At 44.8% G+C, this 18,059-nt stretch overlaps 1 protein-coding gene across 3 annotated transcripts in view; it reads left to right on the top strand.

Annotated features, from left to right (window-relative positions):
• Nucleotides 1-2,232: 2,232 nt before the first annotated feature.
• Nucleotides 2,233-18,059, top strand: part of CAPN13 (calpain 13) — a 79,778-nt gene continuing 63,951 nt past the window's right edge. For 2 of the 3 annotated variants that reach the window (XM_041756333.1, XM_041756335.1), the window contains exon 1: nucleotides 2,233-2,376. The gene's annotated coding sequence lies outside the window, so the exon portion shown is untranslated. Of the gene's footprint in view, nucleotides 2,377-17,756; nucleotides 17,872-18,059 lie in introns of all 3 variants that reach the window. The other variant, XM_041756334.1, reaches the window with a different exon arrangement.

Consider the following 18,059-nt stretch of genomic DNA (forward strand, 5'->3'; position numbering starts at 1 on the left):
GATGGAGAAACCCAGAAACCCACAGGAAAAAGCTGCACTGGATCTTGGCCCTGCCAAGATCATTTTCTTCCTTCCTTTTTTTTTTTTTTTTTTTAAGATTTTATTTATTCATTCATGAGAGACACACAGAGAGAATCAGAGACATAGGCAGAGGGAGAAGCAGGCTCCCTACTGAGCAGGGAGCCTGATGCAGGACTCAATCCCAGGACCCCTGGATCATGACCTGAGCCAAAGGCAGATGCTCAACTACTGAGCCACCCAGGTGCCCCTCCAAGATCATTTCTTAGAGGGTCTCAGGGAGTCTCTCCCATCATGAGGCACTGAGGATCTCTTTTCAAGGCAATTGATTCAAAACTCAGGGGTCTCTCCAGAACCCAGTGTGAATTTGGGGATTTAGATCTAGTGGTTTCTCAGACCCTGCAAGAACCTTTGTTCTGGGCACCTCCTCTCTTCCTCTTCAAGGTCTGCTGACCCACAGAGAGCAGCCACTGGCAGGGTCTATGTGACATGATGGTGGAGGCCTGGGTGGGCCTCGGGACACAGCGGCCGTCATGGGTCCTGAAGGCAGGCCTGACTCAGTGGAAGAGGAGGTGGGTCCCAGGTGGGGACCAGGAGGCTGCATCTCAGAGCAGATGTGAACTGCCCCAGGTGGGAAGAATGTGAGGGGCATGGCACACTTCCTTCTGACCTGGAGTATGATAGGCTGGAGAATTATGAGTAGAGAGCACCCAGTTTATAGCCCTGGGCTGGATTTCTCTGGAAAACACAAATCCCTGGGAGTTGGCTTCCAAAGAATACATATGGATGAAGAGAGAGAACATCAAAGAACCAGCAAAGCCCCAAAAGGAAATGCCCCTTGGATCTGAAACAAGCTTTCTTCCCAGAGTCCCCCACGTTCATCCACAGGGACTTGTCTCCTAGTCCCAAGAATGCTCCTTTAGGAGATGGTTCCCTTTTCAACCCAATACCCCCAAGTCCTGCTCTGAGGCAATAGTAGTTGCTTCCAAGGGGAAAACAAAAATATTTGATGATATGAGAGAAGACAAAATCATCATCAGTAAGCAGGGAAACTCTCAGTGTTTTTAGGCACTGTCTCATGATACACTTAGGTGGGCAGAGCCTTCTGAAGCATTTGCACAGTGTATTTTTCTGGAACTATGGCTTTCAAACATTTTTGATTGCATACCCTATTAGTGAAGTCATTTTGAGCCCGCACCACAAATAGATGTCTATTTATTCATTAATTATATTCATACGATAGTGTGTTTATTGCTGACTGTATTTACAGTGAAAGTTTCAGCAGAATATGTCCCCTGGGGTGCAGGCGTTCTGTTAAATAAATATGAGGGAGATGGGGCAAGCCTCATAACTCTCATATCACAGTCCACCATGACTCAGAGGAGAAGGGACTGGCCCAAGGCAGAGAGCTAGGAATTGTGGAAGTGGGATTAAAGCCCACTTCCAATCATTGAGGGACCCCTCTCCATCCACCTGGTGGCCACCCAGGGGTGCAGTGCCAGCCACACTTGGCAAGCGCTCCAATTCTTCCTTCTGTGGTCCAAACCCATCTTTTCCTCACCATCACAGGATGTGGATGGATCCAGTCACATCAGTGTCTGGTGCTTTCTACATTTTTTTCTTGCTTTCCCTATTTTATCATTCTCACCTGTAACACAGGTGAGCTGTGCTATCGGGGTTCTCATCTCTTTATTCCCCAATCTATTAAGCAGCAAGGATGTGGACCTTGCCCCGGGCTCACCAAGCCCAGGGGTTAATGAGGTCTGCAACCTATTTGTAGAGAGAAAGTGCCCTTTCCAGCAGAAGACCCATGTGATGTGACTTACTCTGAGTGGCCCCTCTTGATGTGCAACACATGGCAGCCGCACGTTGCACTCCCTGGGTGAGCATGTTTCAAGAGTGCTTCTGTAGAGATTCGGATAACCCATTCCTGTTTCCCCACATAAAACAAAGGCACTGACATACCTGGAAACAATGGGGAATAAAACCACACCCAAGGCAGCCAAGAAATCGGCTGCTCAGCTGGGGGCTCCAAGAGGTTAGCTGGAATTAGGAGGGGACAGAGAAAACCTTGCAGGTGAACACATCCTCTCTCCAGGAGGCCCTGAGACCTGGTCCAGGAGTCACTGTTTAACTAAGGTGGGGCACTCCCTGGTGAGCCCATATAAGGAGGAGCCTGAGGGAAGGAAGAGGCACAGACTCTGCCAACGCTGCTAGCCTGCGGCGTTTCCTCCAGAGACTGCTACCCTCCTCTGTCCCCGCCGTTCTCCATCCTGCAGAGCGCTGCTGCTGAGCGTGTAGGACCTGGCCAGCCCTAACCTGGACCGCTGACATCAGATACACCCATCAAGGAAACAGGTAGGATGGGAGCGGTGACCTCCCGGGGCTTTGGACCAAAGTAGTGGTCCAAACTTCAGTGAGCATATGCATTTCTCCCAGAGGGTGTCTTAATTATGTCCATTCTGAGTCTCCCCACCAGAGATGTGTGTTCGGTAGCTCCAAAAACCTGATACTTCTGGTGCAAATGGTCCAAGGTTAGGCTCTAAGGAAAACTAGGGCAAAGGATGAATTGACTCCCTAAGAGATCATCACCTAAGCTTGGCATATGTCCTCTAACATCAAGTCACCTTTGACTTTTGTGCTCAAAGCTCCAACCTCGAGGGCTACATGGACTGTAAGGGACACTCTGTTGGAATGAAACCTATCTCCTTCTTCACCCATGTTCAATTTCTGACACGGTGTACAGGTTTAATATTTGCAGAAGGAAGGAATGGGGCCCAGGCCTTGCCTTTTGTTTTCAGATGATCTAGCTTGATAATAACAAGAACAAAGTTGGAAAATCTGGATTGACCACAAGACTGATTCCCCCTTCAGAGATTGAGATGGTTTCCGTTACCCTTACGCTACCTCACTGTCGATGCCTATGCCTCTGTGGCTGTTCAGGTCAGGTTGTCTTTGAGCTGGGATTCTGTTCCTAGGGAGCTAGAGTGCTAGCTGTTTTGCTTGAACCCAAGCTAACCAGAGTAGAATAAGTGCAGACCTTTTCCTTCTGTGGATACAGTTGGGTTATGACCTGCTAACTGCCCTGCTGGTCCCTGGACAGAAACAGAACTTTGCTGACTCCCATGTGTCATCAGCGGGGTAGTGATTCAGTCTCTCTTGAATTGTCCCAGCTGGACCTAAACCTGTGGTTTTTTGTTTGTTTGTTTGTTTTTTGTTTTTTTCCTGTGGGTGATAGCTTCAAGAGGATCCAATACTTAGTTAGCACAATGGGTAATAAGAACATACTTCGCCAAAGGTATTTGTGCCACCCGTATTTGTGCTTCCCGCTCTCTACCTCCTGCCTAGGCCCTCTCCACTCCAGAGTCCTTATATGCACCTTTGCATATAGAGGCTCTGATGTTACAAGCACCCTAACTCCACCATCTTCTCCCCTCAAATGTAGCTCAGGACTGTTAACAGAAATCAGCTCTTCTTTGCTAGGATGTCCTAGCCCAGTGGACACCTCTTAGAAAATGTGCCAGCAAGAACACTCAAGGAACATGGTTCTGCTTTTGTTCTGACATTCCTAGAGATGTTCAATCTAGCCTCAGTAACAAGAATAGAGAAGAGGAGGCAACCTCCTTTGAAGGGCATAAGCCTGAAGGTCATCATTGCTTCTACTTATATCACTTGTATTTACTGTGTTCCAGTGCAGCCCAGTACATAACTATAACAGCTGATTGAAATAAACCAGGATTCTCCCCTTTATTCAAGTTGACCCATGAAAAAACTCAAGTGGCCCTGTGAGAGGTATTACAGGAGTAAAACTCTGTGACCCATCAGAACAGCTCTTCTTGGTCTTCTCTTGGATCAGGCAGCAAAGGGAAGATTGCCAGAAAAGGCTTCCAAAGTAGAAATCCAAATGTCAACCACCATACACTGGCCATCTCCTCTTCCATACGTGCCTAGATTTGAAAGATTGCATTAAAACGTACTCTAAGATTTAGGGGAAGAGGTGTAAGCCCCAGGCTCTCCTCAGTGGAGGTCAGCAGTGTCAGAGTGAAGGAAAAAGCGGGCATCTTCACCAATATTGCCTCCCCCACCCAAACACAGTTCCCTTCTTGCATTTTCATGCAAGTTAGGTTGGCAGTGATGGTGATGAGAGGGTGATGTCAAGTATCTATGGACAAGATAGAAATTTATGGAACCAACAAGATTTAAGGGCCTAACGTTCTCCAGATCCTATTCAGGGGAGGTTCCTAACAAGACAGGAATAGTATTGCCAAGGTCCCTGGAAACAATGCAACCCTGCAAACCTGATTCTGTCAAGTGACCTCCATTTCAGACTCCTGATCTCTAAGATTTAAAGGTAAAATAAACTAATTTAAGCTGGAAAAAAAAATAAAGGCTCTGAGAAGGGCCCAACTGAAGAAACTGGTCCAGCAGAATCAGCCAGCACTTCCCATACCCAAAGCTGGGCTGGAAGCACTGCTTTGGGCTCTCGCCCTCCTGGGTTCTGTCTGGCTTGTCTTGATCCCTAAATTATCAGGGAACTCCTCTACCATGTACTGCTTTTTTTCTTTGCACTAACTGTTTTGAATTTAAAAAGACTGTGATATGGTGGAGGCTGTGCATGCTCACCAGTCTGCAAAGCTGGGTCCCCCAATAAACAACCAGGAAAGCTTGACCAAACCTTATTTCCTCATTTTAATAATTAAGATAGTTGAACAAGGTGATCCTGGAGGGGTCTTCCAGGCCCTGTGAACTGTGCAGTTGAGCGTCATCTCCTCCTGCTCAGAGACCCTCTATTTAGCTAATACACAAATGCAGGTAGGTCTTCAAGAGCTGGTGTAGGGGTGTGGCAATGAAGGCTGGGCCCACTGCTGCCCCTTCTGCTGGAGTCGTAGGGAGGATGCCAACAGTGTCCTGTACTGAGGTAGTGACCCAGGATGGGCTGCCTCTGAGTCATTGGGCTCTGGGATTGACATTCTCATTCTGCCAAAAGAGCCACAAGGGACCTTTGGTTCGTTTCTCTCTGAAATGATGGTCCCTCTGGCAGTTCTCTGCCTTCTGATCCCTGGTCAGCCCTGCTGTGCCCACCTCCTGTACCTGTGTATCAGGTCAGGCCTGACCAGGAGGACCTCCTGGAGCTCAGGGGACTGAGCCAGGCCCCATCACCGCCTGGGGACCACAGGCCCTGACGGGTGTATCTCCATCAGAAGTGACCACACACCTGCCTTCAGGAGACGCAGCCAGTGACCCACACCTGGATCAGTACTGGGCACAGGAGAGGTCACAGGAATCTTTCCTCAATTCTCCTTGCTAAACATCAGGTCTTGTCCCCAGTCAAATCCTTACCCAGGTGTGGCTGCCAACCACCTAAGCTACATCATTCTGCTCCATCTCCAAACTCCCCAGCATCCCTTCAGGAAATAAAGGTAAGAAACTTTTAGATGGCATTGGCTGGGGGAGAAACTCAGGGCAGAGGCATTCAGGATGTGCTGGCTCCCAGGACTCTGGACTGCCGGCCACCATGGGTACATTCCTTCAACTCTGGGGCCATCCTGATCCAACACTGCTGTCTCCCCATGATGCTGCCTGCAACTCTGTCTTCTTGTGACCACGTCACTCTCTCCAGATGGGCACAAGCCTCCCCGTGGCTCCCGTGGGGCCTCGCCTGTTCTGGCACATAGCCGAGGCAGCAGGAGGGAGGGAGGCTTCCTGGGGTGGCATCTCCTCTTGGCTTCAGCTAAGGCTCCGTGGGCGCAGTCACTCCCTCTGCTGCCTGCTCTTCCCACAGGGCCTCTTCACACCCCTCACAGGCACGCTCCTAGATCCTCCGCTCCTCTTTTTCCCACCTCCCCTGCCTACCCCAGCCCCTCCAGTGTTCTGGCCTTCTTGGATTTTTTAAGGGGGGAGGTGAGAAAACGTGAAAGAAGGATTGTGGGAACTCTCAGAAGCCTAAGCCCCCCTCAGCCTGCTTTTCTCTGCTTCACTCACCTTCTCACACAATTTATACATACACACACCTCTTCTAACTTCATCACACACAGACATTCTAAGTTCATTTTCTTTCACAGTGCTCTTTGACATATTTAATTCAGAAACTCTTTTCAAAAGACTTCCTCTCCCACCAACCCATGCCCCGTCCACATCCACCTGGGTGGAACCTTGGTTTCAGAAAATGCTCAGAGCAAGCAGGTTGACCTGGGCTTTCTTGGGACACACCATTGCCATAAGTCCTGGAGCTGGTTGGCAAAGGGAGTCTCTCCCTTAGAGTGGTTGACTGCTGGTGCCACTGACCCTCTGTCTCCACCCCTGCCACCCCCACACCACATGGGGAGCGGCCGTTGGCAGAGCCAGCACCGGGCTCCCAGTCCCACACTCTGCCGAACTGCCCCTGTGGCCTCCACAGGCCTGAGATGCCCAGAAATGCCAGATGTACACTGGGAGGCCCGAGTTCCAACTGCTGTGGCCGGAGCAGTGGCCTGGATCTTACCCTATGGATCCACCGTCACAGGAGGAGACTGTAGAGAGGGCCCAGGGGGTCTCTGCCATTGGATGCCTGAGGGCTCACGTCTGCGGGGTGAGAAAGCCAGCGGTGTGTGGGCTCTGATTCAGCACCACAGGATGCTGGGCTTGCATGAGAACTTTCCGTAGTGGGTTTTGTCCTTCCTGGCAGCTTGGCCTCATTGCTTTCCCACTTGTCCTCAGGATCCCCGACAACCCACTGGCTGTCTCGGTCCCCTGCCCTTCTCCCTATGTCTCTGTCTCATCCGTTTTTTTTTTACTTCATCTGCCTCTGCTGAAAGTCTAAGACCAAGAGAAAATTATTTAAGAATAAATTGATTATCTAAATGTGGTATCAACTTTCAAAGAACTTTAGGAAAGCGAAAAGGCCCTATGCCCAGGGAACACAGGGCCAGCCTACACACCCTCTCTGATTCATGCCTCTAGGCCATGGGCACTCAAGCCTGGGCTCCCTGGGGAGGGTGGGTCAGAAATAGCAGCTCTGAAGACCTAGATTATACATGACAGGCCCCAATGTCGTAACCCCCGCCCCCCTTCTTAAGAAGGAGCTGGAATGTGCTAAGTAGAAAGTGTATCTTCTCTTTATGAATAGGAAAAACAAAAACAAAAACAACCCATGCCCTGAAATCCCAAGATCATACCAAATATTACATGGTGTTTCTAGGGCACAGATAGAACCTAGAATGAACACTCAGCCTTGTCCTCTGAATACATTGCCAATCTACTCAGGAACTTTCTAGGCTTCCTCTGTGATTAAATGACACATATCAGAGATCTTTGGGAATGGGAAAGAGGGTCTTTTCATGCAAAGGCAAGTTTCACTTTTTAAAAAAGATTTTATTTGAGAGAGATGGAAAGTATGAGCAAGGGCAGAGGGAGAAGCAGGCTTCCCACTGAGCAGGGAGCCCAACATGGGGCTTGATCCCAGGACCGTGGGACTATGACCTGAGCTGAAGGCAGACTCCTAACCGACTGAGCCACCCAGGCACCACACTTGGTGAACCCAATTTAACTGAAAGAAATAATATATCAGTAGGTTCCTATTTCATTGTCTGCCGAGCGGTATTGGTTAGGGTGCTTTAGAACCCACATTATCTGCTCCAGAAATATAGAACATTGCAGTGAAAAGCACCTACAAGGAAGTCCAGCCTTCTGAGAGTTCTAAAGGGGGAACAGGCAAGAGAAAGGGTACATACAGCATGCCTCAGCGGAGCGGTATAGACTCCCCTCTGCCCGGCATGCAGATCATTTTGCTACCCTGCAGGGTCTCCTATGAGGAACCCATTAGCTGAGGTCTTGAGCTCCCTGAGACCCCAGGTCCTGGAAGAGGTTGGGTCCACAGTGAGGGCACCAGGGAGTGAGGAGGATTGGGGCTTCACTATCTGGGGGCCACAGAGCGTGGTTTTGGCTTTCTGCCTCCCCCCGGCCAGGCCACCCATCTCCTAGGCCATCAGCTCCGATGCTGAACCCAGAGTCCCTGGGGGGCAGAGTCCCTGGGTGGTTCTGTTTGGAACATTTATTCCTCTGCTGCCTGTTCCAGGGCTGGGAGCTTTGAAAATCTGAAGCCATGCTTTGAAAATCTGAAGCCATGCCTTCTTTCTTTCTTTCTTTCTTTTTTTTTTTTTAAGATTTTATTTATTTATTCGAGAAATGGAGAGAGCAGCAGAGACACAGGCAGAGGGAGAAGCAGGCTCCATGCAGGAAGCCTGACATGGGACTCGATCCCTGGTCTCCAGGATCACACCCTGGGCTGAAGGCAGCGCTAAACCGCTGAGCCACTCGGGCTGCCCTAGAGCCTTCTTTCATTTCTCTGGCTCCCATGTCCCTCGGTGGGTTAGAGATGACCTCAGACCTCTCAGTCCTAATGAAACAGAAGAGAAGATGCTCCTTGGCAGGGGACAGTGACATGACCTTCTTGCAGGCCAGATCGCCAGCCTCAAAGCGGAGGGCTGGACAGGAGTCTCTGCCAAGAGCTGGCCAGACTTGACTTCTTTGACTGTAAGCCTCAGTTTCTCCTACTGGATAGTGAGCCCACAGACTCTTCCTCTGAGACCTACCTTTCTAGGGGCCACACACCCTTCTCATGGCTTTCGGGCCACAAAGGCCAGAAACTCACTGAGATGATTCTGAAGTGGGGGAAGCACAGGTCTAGGTGTTAACTTTCTTTCTAAAATATAAAATTTGTGCTCCTTTTCACCTTGACACCACCTCATACTACGTCTCTTGAGAAATAGTCCCGTGCCTTCCCAGCTCATAGGTGATTTGTATATGTACAAATTTCCCTTCTTTCTCTTTTTTTCTCTACCTCTCCCCCTCTAACTCCTTCTCTTCCCCTTGCTCTATCTCCCCACTGCCTTCATCTCTCCCTCTCCTCCTACCTCCTCCTTCCTCTCCATACTCACCTGCCTCTCCCTCCATTCCCCCTTCTCTCTCTCTCCAAAGCCCTGAGGTGTGCCTAGGTGTCATATAGCTGCAAGTGGTTTGCACGGGGCTTTTTTCCGCCAGAGAGCAGTTAAGTGCCTTATTTTCTCCACTCGGGTGGCTAAATTATTCTCAATGTGTTAAACAGTGTAATTAAACACATACACACGCGAGTGCGCCGGGCCCCTTCCCCCACCCGCCTTCCTTGCTCCTTGTCAGCAGAGAGTGTGTCAGCCCCAGCCTTCAAGCTCTGTTAGTTTTAATTTGAGTTGTGGAATTAGTAATGGGTTTTGCTGGAACACTGTTGTGGGAAATAGATCGCTCCTCGTGCAGGGTTTGGGCACCATTTCAAATGAGTATTTGTTAAAGGGAAAACCATCCCTTGTCATGTTCTGCTACATTACATCAGATTTATTTCCATTGTTCTGAAAAACACCAGCCAGGAGAGAGCTGTGTGCATCACTCCTGGGCAGGGAACAATTGAACTCGGGCTTCCTGTTTCTTAGCTCATTGAAAACAAAATGCAAACAGAATCACCCTTTGTTGCTGGGACTTGCTAAGCTCCTCCTGGAGGCGCAGACCCCAGGGTAGGCAAGTGGGGGACCTGCCTCTGTGAAGCCTGTGGAGCTGCTGGCTGGTCCTGTCAGTACCACTGGCACAAAGTGGATGGTTTGGTGGCAAAGCCTGGATGTGGAGGAAGAACAGTTGAGAGAACCCCAGCAAGTGAAAATTGAAAGGATCTGCCCAATGCAAGGATTCTTCTGCGCAACCCCTTCCCCCACCTGCCCTTTAAAGGTTATTCAACCTCGGCTTGACCATTGCCACTGAAGAGCGCACATGGTCATTTGTGACATTAGCAGATCTTCGGCGCTATCTGATAAGGCGTCCACTGGCATGGGTAGATATTTACATTTAAATGTGAATTAATTTAAAAAAAATTAAAATTCAGTTCCATAGTTGCACTTGGCTGTATTTCCAGCGCTCAATAGCCACATGTGCTAGGCTTTTGGGTACCACTCTGGGGATCTGGCGAGATCTACTGTTGGAAGTCCAAGATGCAGCTGGCCAATGCCTGGCATGCCCATCACCTGTTACAGTGCCCCAGCCCCTGGGTTCAGGTTCATGGCTAGAGCAGTGGGCACCTGGGGAGATGCTGACACGCTGATCATCAGAAGACCTACCACATAGCTTTTATTGCATCCCATGCCAAGCCCTTGATAAAAAATCATGTTGCTTAATACCCATGTAGTGCTCTGAGGCTGATTACCACCACCTCCAGCCCATTTTATTTGTAAGGAAAGGAGGCTCAGATAGTAAGAGCATTGCTCAAGATAAGTCAGTCTCTAAGCAACATCTAAAGTCAAACTTTAAAATTTCAAACTGATTCTACATGCTCTTGACCACCGTCCTATGATGTTGACGTCATCTTCTTCCTTCTTTCTTCCTTCTTTCTTCCTTCTTTCCTCTCTCTTTCCTCTCTCTTTCTTCTTCCTTCTTCCTCTTCCTTCTTCTTCCTCCTTCTTTTAATAAAGGGCCCAGACAGAGTCCAGTTTTCTGAACAGGAACATAACCCTGGGAGGTCAGAGAAGCAGCAAGAGGGAGCCAGACTGTGGGACCAGAATGGCTAAATCCCTGTTCTCTCAGATCAGGATTATTCTGGAGCACTGGGAACAGGACTTCTGGGCTGGGTCTGACAGTCACTGTAAGTCCCTTGGTCTGTCTTTCTCCCAGGAAACGTTTCTAGATTTCCAACTTCTCAGGAGGTGGTCTCTAGATTCCATGTGTGTTTAGTTGCTGGCATTTTTGTATCATTAGAAAACCCCACCTTTTCCAGGTGGATGTAACTGCTTACCAGAAAACCTTGCTTGCAAGCAAAGGGCTCCGTCCTGGCTGGGTGCCCTGTGCTACCCTAACACCCTGCTTTGGCTACCACTGAGGGTGCTGATGTGCTGCTTGAAATGTGGCCCCCAGAACTGAATACAGTGGATTGGACGTCTGCCAGTGGTCAAGAGCAGCTTCGTAGGAGGCCAAGATCTACCCGGTGTCTCTAGCAGCACCTCCCTGCCGTGGCAACTGCTCAGAGTGGGCACATCTTTTACCACGTTGCCTCATTTATGATAGGAAGCCAAATAAGCCCTACAAAGTCTTTTCAAAATGAAAGTGAGCCAAGGCAAATCTCACTCACTGTTTACTTGCACAGTTAACTTTTAAATGAGAAGACAGATTTGCAGTTTCCTTGGGTAACTTCCATCCTCTCGGTTTTGAGGTCCTTTAGAATTTTAATTGTGCCATCTGCTTGGATAATTGTTCTTCCTTTATATCATTAAAAATGATGAAAAAGTTGAAAAGTATCTTCATTTTCATTTCAACATCTTCATCCAGGATCAAAATAAAAAAAAATGTTAAGCAGGACAGGACAAGGGAGAGTTCTGCCACTATTATGGCACGGTGATTTTGAGATAATCCAAAATTATTCATCCATAATATTTAGCTCAAACTGTGAATTCTGTGTCCTCTCCTGTACTACACTACACAGTATTTCTGTACCATACAATACTATAGCGTACAACCTACCCAGTCTTGCAGTCTAGTCTGATTTTGTTGTCCTATATATAAGAAATAAGGGGAAATTTTATCAAATACTGTTTAAAAAATCGATGTTATGTTCTATATGTATCTTAATATACATGACCACATCTATGTGGCATTCTTCTCCTCTAAAGTAGGAACTTTTTTTTTGAAAAGTAAAAAAGAGGGATCCCTGGGTGGTGCAGCAGTTTAGCGCCTGCCTTTGGCCCGGGGCACGATCCTGGAGACCCGGGATCGAATCCCACGTTGGGCTCCCGGTGCATGGAGCCTGCTTCTCCCTCTGCCTGTGTCTCTGCCTCTCTCTCTCTCTCTCTGTGACTATCATAAATAAATAAAAAAATTTTAAATTTAAAAAAAAAGTAAAAAAAAAGTAAAAAAGAAAAAGAGGAAGAAAGCTTAGTAATTGATTTTGATAAGGCTGTATTTGCTTCTAGAAACCCAAGTATCCTTTCCTAAGTGTTCAAAGTGTTTCTTTCTAAGTCCACTTCAGAATGCTGCTGTGAATATCCTACTTCTTAAAAATATTATTATAGAGTTATAAACAGTTTTTAAATCAGTGCTTTGGGGAGAAATGATTGTTAATTACAAATAAATTTCCTGTTTGTTTGTTTTTTTAAGATTTTATTTATTCATGAGACACACATAGAGAGGCAGAGACACAGGCAGAGGGAGAAGCAGGCTCCATGCAGGGAGCCCGATGCGGGACTCCATACCAGGTCTTGATCCCGGATCTCCAGGATCAGGCTCTGGGCTGAAGGCGGTGCTAAACTGCTGAGCCACCCAGGCTGTCCAAACTTCCTGTTTTAAAAAGAGAATCCCTCCCAAAGTTTCTTATATTATGTTCCCAAATGCATTAACATTTGGCTCAATTTATAAAAATTAAACTTCCAAGCAAATAATCATAACACATTTCTATTTGCATAAGAATATCTATGTTCATCAAAAGATACTGTAAAGGAAATAAAAAGATAAGCCACCAAGTAGGAAAGGATATTTGCAACACATATGACTAACAAAAGATGACTATCCAGAGTAAATAAAGATTTCCTACAAATCAATAAGAAAAAGATAACACGATAGACAAATGGGCATAAGATATGGATATTCATTTCACACAAGAGGGAATATGAATGAAAAATAAACATACTGAAAGATGCTCAGTCTTACCAGTAATCAGGGAAACATAAATTAAGACTGCAAGGAGTTGGCATTTCACTCCCACCAGATGGGTACCAATGAGAAGCTCGCCAGTAACAAGTGCTAGTGAGGAGAAAGAGTGATGGGAACTCTTTTACATTGCTGGTGAGATTATAAATTGGTACAACCTTGGGAAATAATTTGGTATATTTAATGAAGTTGAATATATGCATAGACTAAACAAGAAATTCCACTCAGTGGTCCTACCACTTCACGTACATACCAAAAGTATATGAAAGCTTCAGTTGCCATCTCCCTACCAACACTTAATATGGTCAGCATTTAAAATTTTAGCCTCTCTAATGGGTGGGTGGTGATTACTTCGTTGTAATAATAATTTGCATTTCACTAATGACTTAAAATGTAAAGCATTTTTTCACGTTGGTAATTGCCTGTTTTTATATTTTGGGTAAAGTGTTCATATCTTTTGACCATTTTTAATGGGTTCTTTTTCTCTTATTGATTTAAAAGAGTTCTTTATGTATTCGAAATACAAGTCATTTCCCTGGTTTTTGTGTAATTTGCATTTTTGTTTTCTTCATGGTGTCTTTCATGTTTTGGATGAAGTCTAATTGATCCATTTTCTTTTTCCTTGTAAGGCTCATATTTTTGCATTCTGTCAAAGACACATTTTCCTACCCTTAAGTTTGCAAACATTTTTCCTATGTCTTCCTCTATGCAAGTATTTTCTTCTGTTTTCTTCTAAAAGTGTTATAATTTTAAGCTTTATTTTTAGGTTTGTGGTTGTTTTGACTTGATTTCTGTATATAGTATGAAGTAAGGGTCCACATTTTTTTGTCATTGTTTTGTACTTTTTTCCATATAAAATTGATCCAGGATCCTTTTTTGAAAGACGTTTTTATCTCCATTGAATCATCTTGGAAACTTCGTCAAAAATTAATTGACCATTTATGTTGTGGTTGGTTTCTGGATTCTCCATTCTGCACCATTGTTATGATTGTCTATCTTTTTGTCAGTTGAAGTCAGCTGGCTAAGTGTCCTTCAATGTTTTTTTCTTTTTTTAAAGATTTTATTTATTCATGAGAGATGCAGAGAGAGAGAGAGAGGCAGAGGCATAAGCAGAGGGAGAAGCAGGATCCCCGCAGGAGCCCAATGTGGGACTTGATCCTGGACCCTGGAATCATGCTCTGAGCCAAAGGCAGATGCTCAACCACTGAGCCACCCAGGTGTTCCTATTTTTTTTTTTTAAGTAGGGTCCACACACAGCATGGAGCCCAATGTAAGGCCTGAGCCCACGTCCATAAGATCAAGACCTGAGCCAAGATCAGGAACAGGATGCTTAAAAAATGAACTATTGGGACTTCATCAAGATAAGAAGCTTCTGCACAGCAAAGGATACAGTCAACAAAACTAAAAGACAACCTACAGAATGGGAGAAGATATTTGCAAATGACTTATCAGATAAAGGGCTAGTTTCCAAAATCTATAAAGAACTTATTAAACTCAACACCAAAGAAACAAACAATCCAATCATGAAATGGGCAAAAGACATGAAGAGAAATCTCACAGAGGAAGACATAGACATGGCCAACAAGCACATGAGAAAATGCTCCGCATCACTTGCCATCAGGCAAATACAAATCAAAACCACAATGAGATACCACCTCACACCAGTGAGAATGGGGAAAATTAACAAGGCAGGAAACCACAAATGTTGGAGAGGATGCGGAGAAAGGGAACCCTCTTACACTGTTGGTGGGAATGTGAACTGGTGCAGCCACTCTGGAAAACTGTGTGGAGGTTCCTCAAAGAGTTAAAAATAGACCTGCCCCATGACCCAGCAATTGCACTGTTGGGGATTTACCCCAAAGATTCAGATGCAATGAAATGCCGGGACACCTGCACCCCGATGTTTCTAGCAGCAATGTCCACAATAGCCAACTGTGGAAGGAGCCTCGGTGTCCATCGAAAGATGAATGGATAGGGATCCCTGGGTGGCACAGCGGTTTGGCGCCTGCCTTTGGCCCAGGGCGCGATCCTGGAGACCCAGGATCGAATCCCACGTCAGGCTCCCGGTACATGGAGCCTGCTTCTCCCTCTGCCTATGTCTCTGCCTCTCTCTCTCTGTGTGTGACTATCATAAATAAAAATGAATAAAAATTTAAAAAAAAGAAAAAAGAAAGGTGAATGGATAAAGAAGATGTGGTTTATGTATACAATGGAATATTCCTCAGCTATTAGAAACGACAAATACCCACCATTTGCTTCAATGTGGATGGAACTGGAGGGTATTATGCTGAGTGAAATAAGTCAATCGGAGAAGGACAAACAGTGTATGTTCTCATTCATTTGGGGAATATAAGTAATAGTGAAAGGGAATATAAGGTAAGGGAGAAGAAATGTGTGGGAAATATCAGGAAGGGAGACAGAACATAAAGACTCCTAACTCTGGGAAACGAACTAGGGGTGGTGGAAGGGGAGGAGGGCGGGGGGTGGGGGTGAATGGGTGACGGGCACTGAGGGGGACACTTGACGGGATGAGCACTGGGTGTTATTCTGTATGTTGGTAAATTGAACACCAATAAAAAATTAATTTATTAAAAAAAAAAAGGAATAGGATGCTTAAATGACTGAGCCATCCAGGCACCCCAATGTCTTCTTTAAAAAAAAAATTATTTGGTTATTCTAGTTCCCTTGTGTTCAAGTGTAAATTTTGGAATAAGCTTGTCAATTTCTTTAAAAATGAAAAGACATTCTAAAATTTTAGTTGGGATTGTATTGAATCTGTAGATACATTTGGAGATACTGAGTCTTCCAATCAATTTAGGTCATCTTTAATTTTTCTCAGCAATGATTTGTAGTTTTTGATGTTAATTTTTTCAGCAACGATTTGTAGTTTTTGATGTAGAGAGCTTGGATGTCTTTAGTTAGATGTTTTCCCCAAGTATTTGTAATGGAATGCTATTGTTTTCCTATTGTTTGCTGCTAGTTTATGATAATATAACTGATTTTTAAATATTAACCTTGTATTGCTAATTTGATCATTAATTCTAGACTTATTTTCTTATAAACCGTTTATGAGCTCCAGTACAATGTTAAATAAAAGTGGTGATAATGAACATTAAAAAAAAGGTGACAATGGGCATTCTTGTCTTAACTATGATCATAAGAGGGAAAATATTCTTCTATTACTAAGGATTATTTTAGCTGTAGATTTTTTTATATATACCCTTCATTAGTTTGAGAATGTTATGTACTTTTCTAGGTAACTCTTCTTTGTGAGTTTTTACCATAAATATATGTTGAATTTTGTCAGATAATTCTAATGTAATTACTGGCTTTGTTTTTAGCTTTTTAATATGGCTAATTACACTGATTTTTTTTTTCAGTGTTAAACTAAACTTGCATTCCTGAAATAAATCCCATTTAACTTGATGTACTATTCTTTCTCCTCTTTTTTACATTGTTAAATTGGATTTGCTGAAATTTTGTGAAGGATCTTTGCTGTCTCTGTGAGGAATAGTGATGCATAAATTTTTTTCTGGGATGTGAATTTGTTCATGAGATTTTATTGTTAGTATATGTTGACCTAATAAAAATAAGTTCAGTAGTGTTTCCCTTCTCCTCCTTGCATAAATTTCTGAAAAAAATTTATGCAAGATTGGTGCTATTTTGACCTAGAAAGAGTAAGAGAATTCACCAATGAAACCACCTGAGTTTGGGGGTTTCTTTTGGGGAAAGATTTTAGTAACAAATTCAATTTCTTGATTAGATACAGGGTTATTCACATTTTCTGTTTCTTCTTTTGTCAACTTTGATACATTGTATTTTTAGGAAATGTATCCATGTCATGTGACAACAATTTTTTTTACCTTAGTTTCTTCATAGTAGCCTTTTTTTTTTTTTAAGATTTTATTTATTCATGAGAGACTGGGAGAGAGAGAGAGAGAGAGAGAGAGAGGGAGGGAGAGGGAGAAGCAGGCTTCTCACAGGAAGCCCGATGTGGGACTTTATCCTGGGACTCCGGGATCACGTCCTGAGCTGAAGGCAGATGCTCAACCGCTGAGCCACCCAGGTGTCTCATAATTTTTGCTTTGAACCCACTTATGTATTCTAAAGAATTTAAGAGGAAAAAGAAACAGTCTTACATATTTACTCCTATATTTACTGTATACCATTCCTGCATAATCAGTTTTCCCTATTCTTATTATTGTCCTTCAAACTGAAGAACTTTATCATTTCTTCTGAAGTATGTCTTTGGATGATGAATATCTTAGTTTTTGTTCATCTGAAACATCTTTATTTCACTATTATTCCTGAAATATATTTTTCACTGGATACACAATTCTGGGTTGACGACATGGTATTTTGCTGGGGGCTGAACAGACCAAGACCGTCACCCAATTCAGCAGAGAACACAAGGAAGGACAGAACCAAACTCGCTTTACAAACATTGCAGGGAGCAGAACAGATTTTATAACCACCAACTACATCTTTTGCCTGCTTCTCCTCCTAGTTCTGAGGCTTGATGCATTAGCTCACACAGCCTCTCACATTAGAAACTTTATGTAAACTTTTTTTGTTTTTGCCATTTTTCTAACTCCTGTTGTGCCATTCTTCTTGCTAGCCTCAAGAGGTAACCCCAGTAGTAAGACAGCTTTATATCCTGAATATCAGGAAGAACTTCCATCTCTCGCTCTCTCTCTCTTTTTTTTTTTAACCTAGGCAGTTGAGTCTTCTGTGGCCTTTGTTTACTTTTCACAGTGAAGCAAGATAGAAAAAAAATAAAAGAAATAAGCCAAAAAGTCCTCCCTAAAATGACAGTTAGGAGAGTTGGTTGGCCTTTTCTGCTGCACACAGTAGTGAAATGTCAAATTCTGTAGACACTTTCTACTTGAGAAAGTGAGTCTGCAGGCTGTTTCCTGGCAAAGCCATAAGCAATCCAGGAGGCCACAGAGTGAACCTGGTAGGTGTGAGGTCTACACAAGGAGCGGGGAGGCTCCCTCCCCTTCCTGCCTGCCTTCACTTTTTTCCACCAAGATTCTCTTCTCTCCCAGAGCAGCAGACCACCTCCTCCACCAGCAGACACCTAGACCTGCCAACCTGTCCCCCAGAGTCTTCCCTTCCTGGGCTCTCAGTGCATTCAGAGCAGCAACAGAGCTAAGGACACAGGTATGATATCTCAGCCCTAGTCCTCATCCCTGCAGACCCCTCTAAGACTGTTGTTCATAAGAATAAGTCTTCATCTTAGAAAGTGTAGAGCTTTCTGCACAGTCCTTTCATAATCAAAATAATAATAATCCTATTAATAACCATTATTTATTGACCACTTTTTGTGTACCGGTCACAGTGCTAAGTAC

This window comes from Vulpes lagopus, chromosome 5, assembly GCF_018345385.1.
Source record: "Vulpes lagopus strain Blue_001 chromosome 5, ASM1834538v1, whole genome shotgun sequence".
Taxonomy (NCBI): domain Eukaryota; kingdom Metazoa; phylum Chordata; class Mammalia; order Carnivora; family Canidae; genus Vulpes; species Vulpes lagopus.